Raw genomic sequence first — 16,003 nt, 5'->3', positions numbered from 1 at the left:
TTTTCTAGTACTGGTGGTCGGTTTGAACAAGCTGTTTTCTTCGATGTCGGACAGTGGCAAAGACCTACCGCGGTGATTCGTTTGCTTCTCCGATGTTATCACTCAAGCGTCAAATACTGTTTTTGGGACGATTGTTTGTATTACGTGTAAAGAAGGAGAAAAGGTTTTCACCTATCACATCGAGGATAGAGAGAAAACACAGTCACATAATAGTGGTGAGGAAATGTCCGATCGCATACAACAATGATGCTAGTGCGACGTTGCACTAAAACGCAACACTCTCACCACCATCAATTATGAATATTAATTAAGTTGTTAATTATTAGTAAAGCATTAGAAGACGAATGGTTAAGAGAAAGAGAAAGAGAGAAGGGATAAAAATAATGCAAAATTTTAACGTTAAGCAACGATGAAATAAAAAAGCATTTAAAACGAGTCTTGGACAAATAATACGCTCAATGTTTCTATCGTCGATGAGAAACAAGTGTAGCACACTAAAACAATGAAATGTACTAGATTATGATCAGTAAAATCTCACTGAATGTTACACAGCATTAAACGGCATTGTTCTCTCCCAGGCAAGCGTAAAAGCAATTGTTTAAATACTAATTAATAGTTTGAGCAAATATTTTTCTTCCTCATTTGAACTTTAGTAATGTAAATATTTTCTTAAATAGAAACTATTGAAAAATATAGATATCTTTAAATAGCAATAATAAAACAAAATTCAAGCGAAGATGTATAAATGGAATGTTAAAAAATTGTTCAAAAACCAAGATGTTGTTTTTCCAAATTGGTCATGATCGAAAAACAACCGGGCGCTTCTGTATTCTAAGAAATTTAAGCAGATTAAACATACGCAATGCACCGTATGTGACATTATTTAACGAACACAGTTAGTTTCCATCTGTGCTAATACGTTCACATATTTATCATCCCCATCATAAGCAGACATTGTCAAAAGCACACAGACACACATTTTCCGGGCGTTTTTCTCGGTATTCACCGATTTCACCTGCGCAAAGCATATGAAATATCTTTACCTAGCATCGTTTGAGAGAACGTTAAGCAAGAGACACCAGCAATTCGCCATTTTTTTACGTGTTATCTGTGCGAGTTGATCAAGGAGCGAATTTCCCAGCGCTTTCAGTGCACAAAACACCCACCACGAGACGGTGTTGGTGACGGCATATGGCTACGACGACGACGACGATCGTTAGCCATTCATTTCCACCGTGTGCCAGCGTTAAATCAACAATCCAACTTGAGCCGGTTGAGAAAGGCGCATTTTGATCGAATTCATGGATTAGAATAGGGAAAAAAAAGGAAAATTTCATTTTATTGCTTTACTGTTCACTCCATTCATTGCTACTAGTAGTGGGATGGGTTTTCCATGTTTTCTTTTTTTTTCCTTTATAGACCAATTCGGACCCTTTCCACCTATTCGAGCGCTACACAGCGACATCAATTTACGCGGTGCGGTTTGAAACAATGCACACTCATCCATCATAACGGTGCCCAGGGAGCCCATTACACATTCAAATCGTTTCGATAAAAATTGGGCAAGAGAGCGAAAAAAAAATGAGCTCAAGGAAAAGAAAGGCCACTTGTACGTCAAACTCCCCGCGTACCGATGTCAGTGAAAGAAAGAAATCGGCCAGGAAGTGATGGAACATTTTGCGGAACCGAATGACCGGGCTCAGCCTGAACAGAATGATGTGAATAAATCAGCCTCATAATTACGGTTATTATATGCAAATTAATTGTTAATCATATTTTTTCACCCTTTCAAACAAGTGAGTGTTTCTGTTTTTTTTTGCTCTTTTTTTGTTTCAACTCCAACATCGTCCATTGGCGTTGGCGAAGAAACATGGCGAAGTCGATTTCTCGGCCGACCGTTTTTTTAATTGTCGTTTAATTAATGTTGCTCTATCGCGTTGCGCGTTTTGCAGCTCTGCACTGCAGCACGTGTACTGGGGGCACGGTCAGATGGGTACGGGTACGGGGCACAAAGTGTATCAAGATTTTGTAAATAAATTATTCAACCACCTTCGCCGGTAAGTGTTGGGAAATGGTGCCCGCAATGACGTTGCAGATCGATGGGGAAAACCTTCTTTTTTTTTGCTGAAATGAGGACCCCACCTGAACGGGTGAAGCAATGGCAAACATTAGAGAGAAAGCTTCAACTGTTGGGTGTATGAATGGGAGTGTTTGAATGCAAAGGAAATTGATCTTTAATGGTGCAAACAGTATGGATTACAGCCAACGCCAATAAATCGTTACTACAGATAGAATGTTCACAATTAGCACAGTCTAATGTCTCAAGAAACCTTGAAAAATTTCTGGAGTATTTGGAAATTGATTCTGCTGAAAGCTTCCTCGACTGACATTTTGAAAGCTTTGCAGAATTGATTTAATCTTTCAAAAGTTCTATTAAGGGAAAATAAATATACCAATGTTTATATTTATATAGGCTAAATTTGAGGAGTTCTATTTCTCATAAGAATTTAAAGTTTTCTCAAAATCTACCTCAGCTCATTATAGTTCAACTTGAACGGGATCTAGAATCTTCTTGGACTTGTCAGTTGAACTCGAAACCCCTGTCCATTCCTATCGCCCGAAAGGAAAACATAACAATTTACCATTTTGTACCATCACCTAAAGTTTCAGCGGCTATTGACTTACATCTTGAAGGCAACCATTTTTTCCTCGATCACCACCGGATACACCGAGGAAGGCTTTCCAACGAATGGTTCCTTCCTGCCCACACAGCTATAATATCATATTTCCTCCATTTACCTTTACAGAACAAAAAAAAACGAAAATCCCACCAACCCGCGAAGCAAACGGTTTTCCTCATGTTTCCCTTCACGATATGTTAAGCCGGGGCTCGAAATGGTTTCGAAAATGGGCACGATGTGCGTCAAATTGAATACGCGGACACTCAGTCAATAGCATTAAGGGGTTTCCTTATTCGTGGAACTCACCCTTCGAACTCACCCATTCCTACCCAGCGTTCAATTTTTGGTGGGTTTCTGTTCGATGCTGGACCTCAAATCCTGTGCGCGAATGTTCGCTGGTTCGTTCATGCGTGGCGCCATATTCGTGACCGTCAATTCCGTGGCTTAACAAATTATCGCACCAGGCCCGGGGGTGGGGGCGTTGCGTCAAACTGTCCCCGAAGAGAAGAGACAAATTCGGTGCGTATAGTATGTTTGTCCTAACACGGTACACGGTTCCGTATGGCTAGCTCAGTCAGTTGCTTTTTGGGTTTGACACGCAGCAAAGCCCTATCATTACAGCTACTTTTTAGCGCTGCTTACCCTACCAAGCATTAGATGTTTAACAGCAGAGTACTAGGAAGAAAAACAAAACTCACACTCACATACGCAGGAGGAAGCGAACCTACAATTATCGGCAGTTATCATTAGACGCAACTACATGGGAGTCAGTTTTGGTGGTAAGCGATACCGGCGAAGCCATAGATTGATGGGAATTGTTTAAACGCCGAAACGATTGTTGGAAACGCCGTGGAAAGGAGAGCTTTTTTATGTTGAGTGTATTTTTGTTTCAAAAGAAATAATTTTAAATGTTTTTTTCCCATGCATGAACAATTTCTAACTGATCAATTGTTTAGAAAGCTACAAGTTTCAAGCAAAGGTTCACAAAATAAAAACATTTTTTTGTAAATATTCTTTAACATCCTAAAAGTAACACCCAACATCGAGCGGTTCATCTAAACAAAACAACCCCATTTATCAGGCATTCGCTTACTGATCAATCCTTCAATTGCCAGCATTTTAGTGCGTTTGTTCAGCTTCTTTAAACTCTTCAATTCAGTTCGTTTGCAGCTTTTAAAAAAAACTCTCCCATGAATGGAGAACGGGGAAAAAAGTAACAAAAAAAACCTCGGGCTCGAGCATGGGGCAAAATCGATGCGCCAGAAACTCGCCTACGCTTCAGTTGGCGTCAAACGAACGACAGATGAACCAGCTTTAGCAAACACGCTGGTCGGCTATCTAGTATTTTGATCAAAATATTTACCAAAAAACAAAACGGCTGTATCAATACACGAGAGGCGATGCGGTATGGATGGAACTACTTCGCCCGGAGCGAAAACAAAAAGGTAACCCAAATTCAAATTAATAGTACATCATGCGCTAATCCTCCTGCCACACTAACCATGAATGTGTGGTGTGGAAAATTCCTACCGATTGCAGACGGCTCTTTATGAATATCGCAGTGTGATAACAAATAAACAACGTTACAAAACCCATCTTTTATTATGGAACTGTTTAATGTAACGGTTGATAAAACGATGTTCCTTATTTTGTTAATGAACCAGCTTAGTAAAAACTAATGCTAGAATTACAGCTGAGCATTTGTTTGCTGCACGTTTGTTGTGCGTTTGTTTAGAGCTACGTCAATTTAACTTACCTGCTTGCGTCATAAAACTTGCGTAGGCCTGGTTTCGGATGCGTTTAAGATGGGTTGTGTGTTAAACAAATTGAGACGTGTTGTTTGTTAAATTTACATTGAGACAACAAACAGACATTGTATGTAAGCTTGAGACAGACACCGGAGATGAGGATGGGATTTCAAAATAGTTTGTTTTGGGTTAGGAAATTACAATCAATTGTGTTTTTTCCATTCAACGATGATTTCAAACAAATTTACTAATGCCAGACAATTTACACAACTAAATCACATCTAAGCATGAGAAGGATGGTCACACATGATTTGTCACATATTTGTAAATAATGTGTTTTAAATTTATAATAGGCGACCAGATTTTCACGACTATTTATGCACGTGTTTCGGTGAGTAGTTACTTTACTCTAAATAGGTTGCAGGTAAATAATAAATATTTGATCAAATACCATAGCTGGTTTATAATAACCAGTTTGAATTTACTCTCAGTCTTCAGACGTGACACTTAACAAAGTATAAATAGATTATGTATAACAGTTGTGAACATCTGTTATACATGGTTTTAGTAAATACATTGCAAAAAGCTGTACAGTAGCACGTCGATTATCCGGGGTACCCGGGACCGGGCTGATGCCGGTTGATAGATTTCCACGGATAACAGTCCCTTAAATATTATGGTCGTTTATATATCTAGATAAAGCTCATATAGTGTTTATATACTATACAATGGTGGTCCTTTTGATGCTAAAAATGATTCTGGATCAAGCAAATTATTATCAAATAAGAATTAAAATTTAGAACGTAAAATAAAAACATTTCTAATACATCGTTTGGTGACGATTTTAATAACATTAACCAACCTGACATCAGTACAAATGTTCACCACGGTTGAACAGCTGTCCAGCCGGTTAATCCAGCCCCGGATAATCGATGTTCTACTGCATTTATAAAATCATATTCCACTAGTGAAACATTTTCATTCATTAAATGCTTATTGTCTTTAGACACAAAACACCCAACGATGATTGATTTATTCAACTTTCAACAATGGATCATTCGTTAAAATTAGACTACTTTACATCACTTTACAAGCTGAGCCTTTAATTGATCGCACCGAACCAATCATCGATCATCGAACGCCACTGGGCACGCGGCTCGGAAAGATCCCTAATAGATTGATCGAATACGATAAGATACAATCATGCTTCGATGTCACCAAAGGTAGACGAAACAGTGGGCAGTAGGTTGGAACACATGTTTCCGTTGGAGCTCAAATATTTTTCCCTTCTTGTGCGTAAAGGATGGAAAGGAAGCGAAGAAACGATCAATACCACCTTGGTTCCTTGTGCGGGCAGGTGGTTTCCATTCACCTGTGTTCGTCCTTCCGGGCGGAATCGATCGTTTGAATGCTTGCGATTTTGGTGCAGGCCGCGATTATATCGGTAACATCGGTCGGGTTATTTTCTTTCTTTTAACGAAGGCTATACAAAGGGTTGTATCGATCCCTAGCAGTTTCATCATCCAACAAATACAACAATAAAAAAACGTAGAGGTCAAAAAACAACACTATAATAGATGCGGTCACATACGAGCGCAACGTTAGTTTCCACGCAGGCAGGAAGCCAATTGCCACTTTTCCCGCCCATTGTTTGACCACCGATAGGCAACGCTGCTCAAACATGCAACTCGAACCGGGCAGTCAATCAGGAGGCCCCGAAGGTCCTGGCGTGTTGTTCCCGAATGCACCACTTGAGCCGCTCCGTGGTGGTGGATTAACGATTTTTAAATTGCTAGTAATGTAGAATGTTATTTTCCAGCAAACAATAAAAACAAGAGAAAAAGAAAACCATCTCCCCCGTCCCCCGGGAACAGTGGCACCTCGAATGCAGTGTTTCGTACCGATCGCAATCGTGGTTTCACTCAAACATTCGCCGTTGTTCGCTGTTTTCACGTGCCACAACACGACCGAAAGTCCGATCCGAAACGGCATAATTTACAAACGGGCCACGAGCTCGACCCCCGGTTGGGAACACGCCCGAAATGGGAGCACATGGCGCATTCCGGTTGGCATTTAAGTAGCCACCAGCACCAACACCATTTTGTACCGCACCATTCTTCAGTTGGCAGTTGGCATAAAGCGAACCTCCCCCCCCCCACCTCGGGGTGGAGCGCTATTGTGTTGGCGAATGAATTATTGTTAGCGAACCTGCGGAAACGCAAGCAAAACGGGCTTGCAAATGCAAAACCGTGCCGCAAAAAGGGTGCACACACTTCTTCCGATGGTAACGAAGGAAGTCGAAACCGACAGAAAAAAAGGGGAAAAAGAAAGCCCAAGCAGCTACAAACACAACCAAAAACGGGGGAGGCAAAACTTCCCTACCGAAGCGCCATTTTGTACCGACCGAAGGGGGAGGGTTGAGTTTCTTTATTGGGGGGGTGGAATAGGAATAAAGGGGATACATTATGCTTCAAGGTGTGCAGCTACAGTTACCGCTCGTTGGACATTAAATTTTCTTTATTCGGACCAGAAATTTCTTATAAAACTCCGGAAGCAGATAAGCACCAGGCGGGATCGCAAGCGGGGCGTATTGTTTGCTGATTTAGATAAGCAACCCCAGTTTCCTGGCCCGTTTGCTTGCCTTTGTTCCGTCTTCGTAGCAATCTTCTTTAGAGTTAGGTGCGTTAGTGGAGGAAGTGAAACCAGCGGCAGGAAGAAAGCATTCGTTCTACCGAGGGTTCAATGAAATTTATGGCAAGTTGCGTCCGCATCAGGTTTTGTGAAATTAGTGATTATGGTTTGTTTTTTTCTCTTCTTTTTAGTATCTTTTAGCAGCTGATGCTTCACAGAACCATTGATACAGAGGGGGGATAACAAGCGACAGATTGGTAGTTGATTTGATGCAAAGGGATAAGGATCTATCTGAATTCAAAACGTGTAATAAGGGGTGATTCAACTACTACGTAACGCAAAAATTGTTAATTCGAGATCCTTTACTATTGCTCGAATGCATTGAAAAAGATGAAGAATTCATTCTTCTTCGTTGGATATATTCATACTAGCGATGACTAAAACAACTTTACGAGAAATTGTCGAAAAAGAGTCGAACAACACATTACTTTTCATCCTACTTACTCACACTATTGATCATGTATTCTATAGGTGACATTTTTCCCGCATGCAAGTCTGTGTAACAAATCGTAACGTTGATAGTAACCCACCCAAATCCCCTTCCAAGATAACGTATTAGTTGAATGATCACTAAAAGCATTTATAAAATAACGAATTTCAGAATATTCTTTACGCAAAATATACTCTATTAAAGATGTGTCTAAATTGACAGTTTTGTAAACATATATTATTAGAACATGGTAATTAAAAATATTACTAAACTCACTCAATGCAGCATTGGATCGTCGCCTGCAGCTTATCATTTTAAAGCACATTGCTTTATATGCTTTATTTATTTTTAGAACAAAATTCACTCAGACATTATAGTGTCAAAAATGACATTGACAACTGTCATTTTTGACACTATAACTGTTACAAAAGCACACTAATTGTATCAAAATTTTACATTTTACCAATGTTTTTGCAGTTCATTTTCCGTTGTAACACACTGTACATTGGAAACCCCGTCGTAAACCTAGTTTAACGTACCGTGACGAACCATGTGACCATTCTGTGCAGATTTCGACCGGCTTCTACCTAATCTGCATATGCATATCGCAGCGAGAAGACATGGATTACACATGGCTTGCATGGGACACTGCACCCGTTTGGTGATCCCCCCACCCACATTGGAACAACGATTTTGCCCACTTCCTAAGCTTCCCTCAGTCAACGACGAATGCAAGCGTTAGCGTCCTGTGACCAACCGTGCTTAGCACCCCCCCCGGGGGGGGTTCGCTGGGTTCGTTGCATTTCCGGCCCAATAATTCATGCACGAACAATTGGACAAGAACAAAAGTTTTATTAAACGCGACCACACAACAAAGGGATTGGCTGTTGGCTGGCATAAAATGGGAAGTGGGTCGCAACAGAGAAACAGGAAGAAAAAAACATATGGGATAGTAGTTTTTCAATGTCGGTTTAGATAGGTTTCGGTTTACCTAGGTACCAGTCTGTTCTTCTTCGCCATTTTGCTGCACTCGGTGAAGTACAAACAATGCAAAAGTGCAGCTTTCAACTTCTACAAATGCTAGTAGCTGATCACAAAAACTAGGAAAAGCGCTTTACAGAAATATAAACTGCAATTCATGCAATGGAAAAACAAAAAAACCTCATGTCATGTTGTGATTTGATTGAGGAACTAAGTAACTGGATTTTTTTAAACAAAATGGTAAGTAAAATTATTACCATCTGAGTCATTAATTCGAAACATTGAAGTTCCCTTTCTTAAAAAAAAAGAAACTTCACTCGAAATAAAGTATTCCAACGACCGTGATTGTTTTAATAGCTTTGACGTCAATGTCATGTGTTCAAATGGAAATAATTTCTTCAAACGTTGAAAATGCCTACACACGAAATGCTTATTATTAGGAGGTTTGTGTGTTAGAAACGTACCAAGAGTAGCTAGAACGATTCTCAATTATCTCCCATTGCCCTTCGGAAACGGTGACACGTTCAAGTGCAGCTAATCGCCAAGCCAAGCTACAGCTAATTAGCACTTAGGCAGGCAAAACTGTGTCTCGTGTTGCTCTAAATTTGCAACGATTATCTCTGAACTGACTGCCCCGCTGGAGGAGCGCTTAAGCAGCTAAGCATTGACACTGTTACGAGAGTCGGCCCCAGCATCAGTTTCCCGGCCGGGGGGGTGTATGACACCAGCGATAACAACATCAGCGACCCTTGAGGGTTTCACCGGCGGTGGACGAAGATACAATCTTCGGGGGACAGACATGCACCCCGTTTGCATTATTCAACAGAAAAACCGTGTCGCACGTGCTGGTGACAGCGACGGTTTCCCATCGATCCGATGTAGCACGCCCCCGCAACGAGGCAGGAAAGCAGCAGGTGAAAACCCATCGGCCAGTAATCAACCGCTTTGCACTCGGCGTGTCACAACTGCGTACTTAATAAACATGTCCGTCTGGCTGACTCCGCTTCGTCCTGGCTTTGTGGCTAACGAACGTAAGGGTCGTTGCGATTTATACGACCAAAATTCAACCAATCCTTACGTTTTGCATGGTCGCTGTGTTGTGGTTGGTAAGTTGATTAGTTTTGCTTGAATTTTACAAAGCGACAAACCCCCATTTCAATCTACTGGTCACCATTTCGTCCATGTATGCTTATGTACTGAGTGGTTCCTTTCCCTGCTGTGTTTGGAACGGTGCATAAGCAATTTGTCTACAAAGCGTCCATCAAATGGTTTCGTAATGTGATTTGCTGCTACCGAGGATGACGCGTACAGTGTACAAAGACATAGCGAGCGGCAGGGAACATTTTCTGTCGAAGAATGTTGATGTCTTGTAAATCATTTCAAAGCGGAAGAAAGCACAGTGGACCATTAATAATTTATGATAATTGTAGCATTTCAACACATGCTTCTTTTAAACATTTAGAAGCGAAATGCAATATTAAAAAGAAAAAAAAACATTCTTCAGCCTTCAATTAACTTTTCAATAAAAATTCAGATGCGTTCATTTTGCTTTCCTTTCTATTAAAACACTTAAACTACACATTCACGCCCTTTCAAACATCATTTACAAAAGAACCAAAAAAAACACACACCCAACTAAGCACAAAATATGTACAACACGCACCACTTACTCTAAAGTGTATCGAAGCGCATTCTTTAAGTGCACGTCGAACGATTAGACGTTGCATTCTTGAGCTCGATCCAGTTCAACGTACGAGTTGCGCTGTTATAGAAGCGTTTCTCGGTGCAAGTTTAATTGGATGCTGCACATGGATTTCACGCTCCGGTAGTTTCGAACCTGCACAAAAACCCTTCGGCCAGAAACGCTTGCAGCAGCCGTCCAGAAAACAGGACCGTGGATGCGAAGAACGCATTGCGTGCTGCGTAATCACTTCACTTGCTTCTGAAAATTAGGCCCAAAAATTGGGTAGAACAGTTTTGACTGTTTTCTGCTTTTTTTTAAGGTTATTGTTGTAACTAACACAAAACCTTGCGTGCCTTTTGAGAGCAGTTCCTATAAGGTCGTGCTTTTGAGGAGTGATACACATTCGGGCTCTTGCTTTCAATATATCTGTGGGAATATTTGGGCTTTGCGGTTGTTATTTTTGCGCTTGCAGTTATCCTTTCGCGAAAAGCATAAATAAGAACGAACACGTTAGGTGCAACGAACTTTTCTTCATTCTAATTGGGAAACGAAACGGCTAGGTTGATGGCTTACGTTAAACCTTGAAGAACTTTAAATCACTCATCCGTTCCAAAGCCGTTCAAATCTAGAGGACGAAATCGTGACGTGAAAGGAAATGAAAGAAAAGTTTAGGGACCCGCAATCATAAGCATGATGATATAGGAATAATTTACTACAAAGTACTTTTACTCGTGTCGTATTTGTGTGTTTGTTGTGGAGGTTTTTCATGTATTTAAATAAACATTACGTTCGTACCATTTATGCTGATGAATATTCATATCACCCGGAGATGGTTCACCTTGATGATGGTGGTGAAAGAAAGGTGACGTTTTAGGGTCACATTTTAACATTTTAGCTCACCGTGCTGCATAAAGCACAGTTTTTGGTGATTTTCTAAAAGTGGAACAACAGCTCCGGCAAACGAAAGGGAAATGGTCCGCAGAAAAAAAATATGGTGGACTAATGTATGGAACACATTACGTTCGGGGACACTTCTAACAAACGGTAATTTACATTCAAATGAAATTGTTGTACATTTTCTTCAAACCACATGCGAAACTTTATGAGTAACTTGTCGCCCAAACTTTTGACAGCAAACGTGTTGTGTCGTGTTGGCTGATAGGTTGCGACAAAATATGATAATCATGTGTGCTACTCAGTGGCAGATTAAGCCGCTTGGAGGTCTTAGGCGGAATAGCTAAAGGGGGGGTTCTTATCAATACAAAATACCGATGATGCATGAATATTTCTAATTGAATATCGTTTACTCACCTGGGCAAACAATCGGTAATGCACAGGACACTTAACGTTCATAAACAGATAAAGTCAAAAATGTTTCTTCATGGCCACTTTGCTAACACACACACTGCCATTTTCTTATTTTTTTTCACATACAAACTTTAATGCGCTTTAGCACATTTACAACACCACACTCACTTAAAATGGCCTCATTTTTTAATAAACTAATTAACGCAATAAGCTTTAAGCTTGTTGATAAATAGATAAAACTTTTTTTTTCAAAAAAAAACAACAAAAAAACAACAAAAAACAACCAAAAAAAATTGTGCACTGAGGCACTTACACACTCGGCACATTTAAAACACAACACTCGAAAAAAATGACCACATTTTTCAATAAACTAATTAACGCAATAAACCTTAGCCTCATTGATAAATAGACATCACTTTTTTCATCAAAAAACAACTCAAACTAGCTTTTCTTTTCAGTGCACAAAGGCACTTGCACACATGGCACATGGCACAAAATGGCCACATTTTTGAATACACTAACTCACGCAAAAAGCAAATATTACGATGCACCATTGACCGATTGATAAATAGATAAAACTTTTTTTCATCAAAAAATAACTTTCTTACACTTTTTTATACATATAGAACGACCGTATTAATAACCTTCTAACACTTTTTTAACACTTTTTTCACAAAATTTTTCAACACTATTTTTCACAACACTTTCGTCCACAACTTTTTTTTTCTTTTCACAAAGGAAAGGAGCCACAACATGTTCTGTTGTACCGTACCAACATGTACATTCAAATTTTAATAACTAGCCGAAGCTAACACGGAGGTTATGATTAAAACAAACATCAAACTTTTATCCCATGGTTTTAAGAAAACAAGTCGTAGGCAAAATACACTTCACAGCACAAATGCAAATAAATTGCAAGCTTAGTACACGCACTGATTGTTAATGTTCTTACTCTAACACAAAATTATGACTTTAACGTCGGAGTAACAACGCCAAAATGTACGCAAAACGAAACAAATCTTGTTAACGCTTCACCACGATTAACATGATACCGTTAGATTAGATGAGATGTCAAAATGTCAAAAGAGTAATTATGGCGGGAAACGCACCGCCTCAATACACCTACGCACAGCGTCTTTCAATTTGCCTTATAGTTTGTAAGCTTTTTACAATCCTTTTCCTATCACAAAAGGAAAATCAGATTTATTTAAAATGCAATGAAAGATGAAAATTTTGCTTTTACTTTTAGTAGACAATACTGTTTCTGATTTTGGGGCTCCTTCAATTTAAAACAGGAGCATTCTTTCACTTACACACTTTACGCATTGCTGTACAGCAAGCACTCGATCGAAGCATCACGCATACACTGACACACTGACCCAAGCCGACGCCGGCAGCCATTTGAACGCGTGCAAAAGATGTTCACTTTTTAACATTATATCACTCACAAATTGTTGTACTAAATGTTATTTGTATGAAATAAAGTCTTTAAGGAAAGGATATCACTTTTAAACACCAAAAAACTTGCAAATGGCTTGCAAAATGTTCTACAAAGAAAGGACGCCGCTTCACCGCAAGCCTTTTTTTCATTACGCAACCGCGCTGCTGTCCCGATCACTACTGATCACACTTTCTCCTTTGCTCATTATCATTATCTCTCTTGCTTCGTTATCACTTCACTGCTCTCACTGCTTCGTGTAGGTGTGCATAACTATAATTGGCGAAGCGGTCGCCCGATCCTATCTCTCGCATCTCATTCTTTCGCACGCACTTTGCTCTCCGAAGCGGCGAATGACAAAAACCTCGTAAAAAAAAACAATTAATCTCTTCGCTCCTCTCAAATCAAATTCGTTTTGACGTTTATGTCATAGAAAGCGTATGCATTTAAATATTTTTTAATAATATAAAATATTGTTGTTGTGATTATTGATGTCCTTTAAAGGAGCGCTGGTTTGATAATGGGGCAATGAATTCGTTAGAAAAGGGCTCCCCTTTCCCATAACACCGTGTTTGGGAATGTTCCCTGGCTGGAAGTAATATTTTCTTTCGCTACCACTGCCGTTAGGCCAATGGTGCCACCTGTCAAACACAGCCTTGTAACAATTATGACAGATCGGTAGTGCTCAATTAATTTGTACGATTTGTGAATCCAACGTTGTTGATTTCTCCAACAATATATTCCAAATTTTATCCATTCATATACATTCACAGAACTTCGTCCGGCTGGAATCCAACCGTGGACGCTTCTATGTTCCAACTGGTCGAAAAATAAATCTTCTATAAATGCTTTCTATCCACTGGCTACTGTTCTCCAAGCACCGCACCAACCGGAAGCCCTACGAAAAGTCCGTCCTGGGCTTGGGTTTAGGTGCAGCAGTTGCAGACAAACCCAGTCGTGGGTGCATTCAGTGCAGCACACAAAGCTGCAATTTGGAAAAATGGGCCCTTCTTCCATTCGCGGTGCACCGATCGTGACTCTGGTCCGGCCGAACCAATGTCGGTCGGTAACAGGACGTTGCCCATTTTGAGGAACAGTCATGTTTGCTGTGGCTTCCAAGGAAAGGAACGAAGCTGCCTTCGCATAGGGTTAATCACGACTTTGCTAACGGCTGACAAATGACCAGCACCGGCCAACGGAATAGGTGCTGTCTAAGGGTTGTACACGTTCCGAGAAAATTATTAGAAGCCCTATAATAATAGGCGAGCTGGCCGGCTTGGCCATCCGCCACTAGCGAGGCGTGCACGAATGCAACGGGCCAACCATTTTCACCGGAATGCAATCAATCTGCGCTTCGGTGCAGCTCGGGACTGGTACGCGAACCTATGTAAGGTCAAGATTTGGGATGCAGCTCCGCGGGTTCAAGACACGGGTGCCCTCGAAACGGAAGCTCGAAAGTACAATTAGTACTTCCTGCCGTTGCTAGTGCCGTTCCACCACGGGAATCGTCCCGGCTCGTCGTGGGTGTATGTGCATGTGTGTGGTACGAAATGCAGCATATAGTATTCGATTTTATGCAAATACTGTGCTAACATCCGGCCAGTTGGATGTGAGCTCGGAACGATTTATACTACGCAAATTATGTATGCATAAATCTCTCCTGATCGGATCTAGATTAGATCGGACGAAAACCTGGCTGGAACGGTTGAGCTGATCTTGATAGGCAAAGCTATGAGCGTGACCTATGGAAAGACAATGATTATCATACTAATAAGCTACTTGTTACTTCATGGTAGTGAGCAGAAAGCTTCCTTTCTATGTTTGATCGCCCGCTGAGACGCTTCGCTTTGATACATTCAAAAGAAAATGCCGAGGATCTTGATAACCAGAAGAAGACGTTTCGCTTATTCTATGTTTTGAAGATGTCTAACGTAAGGTGATTTCTTTTTAACATACTTTTTCTGGTGTCGTTTTCCCAAAAAGCGGGCTAAACCCCATCAATTCTCTTTTAAAAATGGTTTCCAATTATCGCATGCAACCTTTCGACACCAAAGTCCACCAGACATCTACCGAACTATATCCTTAACGTCTCATTTCTCATCCTTTTGTGTCAAATCCCTATCAAATGCCGCGACCGAAATGGCCACACTCGACCTAATGAACGGCGTGGTCAATGATAAGTGGAATTGATTCATAAATTGAAACATCTTCCTCTAAGGATCACTTCTTAATCATTCCATTACCAATTTTCAAAGGCCCCTGGAATCTTTCGTTGCATTCCATAGTCCCGATCCTCCGTGTGTGTTTCAACTGAATAAAGCATGCAAACCTCGGATGCCGCGAAATCGGTGAAACCTGTGAAGTAGAGAAATGAAATTAATAGCAAGCAATAATTCAACCGTTCGCGACGGCGGTGACGCTGACGACCGGGAATGCATCATATCCCTGGATATTATGCTGTAATCGGTCGCAGGGAGTCACCGTGATGGAACTTGGAAAGGTTGTGAGGTAAAACAAACCGATACCGCACAACCCGAGCGGAACGAAAGGAGCGTTCGATATAAAGTGAAATTACGTGAGGAAGCTTATCGTGTCGGGTTGGCTGGTGTTGGATCAATTTTGTTTTTTTGTATGCTTTGCTGTCCTTTCTTCGGTGCCTTCGGCAATGAAATCCTTCAAAATCGAGTACCTGTGTACACGGTCCCGGTGGAAGGACAAACATGTATTCATGCGAGGACACCTTGGTGGCGGCGGGTAAGGCAATTTTTCTTCCATCCTTCCTACCGAGTCCGTTGCTTACCAGGTTTCGGGCTCGAGCGCTGATGCCGGGCACATTAATCTTGCGGTGGATTTGTCCTGCGGATGATGCATGTGACGGATGGGCTTTGCTGCCGATTGCTTGTTTGAATGAGCTCAGGCTGAGAAACGTCTTCATTTTCGGTACGCTTGGAAGATGGTTTGAGGCAGTGCTTTGTTCGTGAACTTCTTGGATAGTTCTGTAGCTAGTGAGCAAGTTTTGCGGGATTTATTGATGGGAAATGT

The sequence above is a fragment of the Anopheles funestus genome, chromosome 3RL (assembly GCF_943734845.2).
Source record: "Anopheles funestus chromosome 3RL, idAnoFuneDA-416_04, whole genome shotgun sequence".
In the NCBI taxonomy this organism is placed as follows: domain Eukaryota; kingdom Metazoa; phylum Arthropoda; class Insecta; order Diptera; family Culicidae; genus Anopheles; species Anopheles funestus.
The sequence above is the reverse complement of the archived record's forward strand: the minus strand, read 5'-3'. Positions refer to the sequence as shown.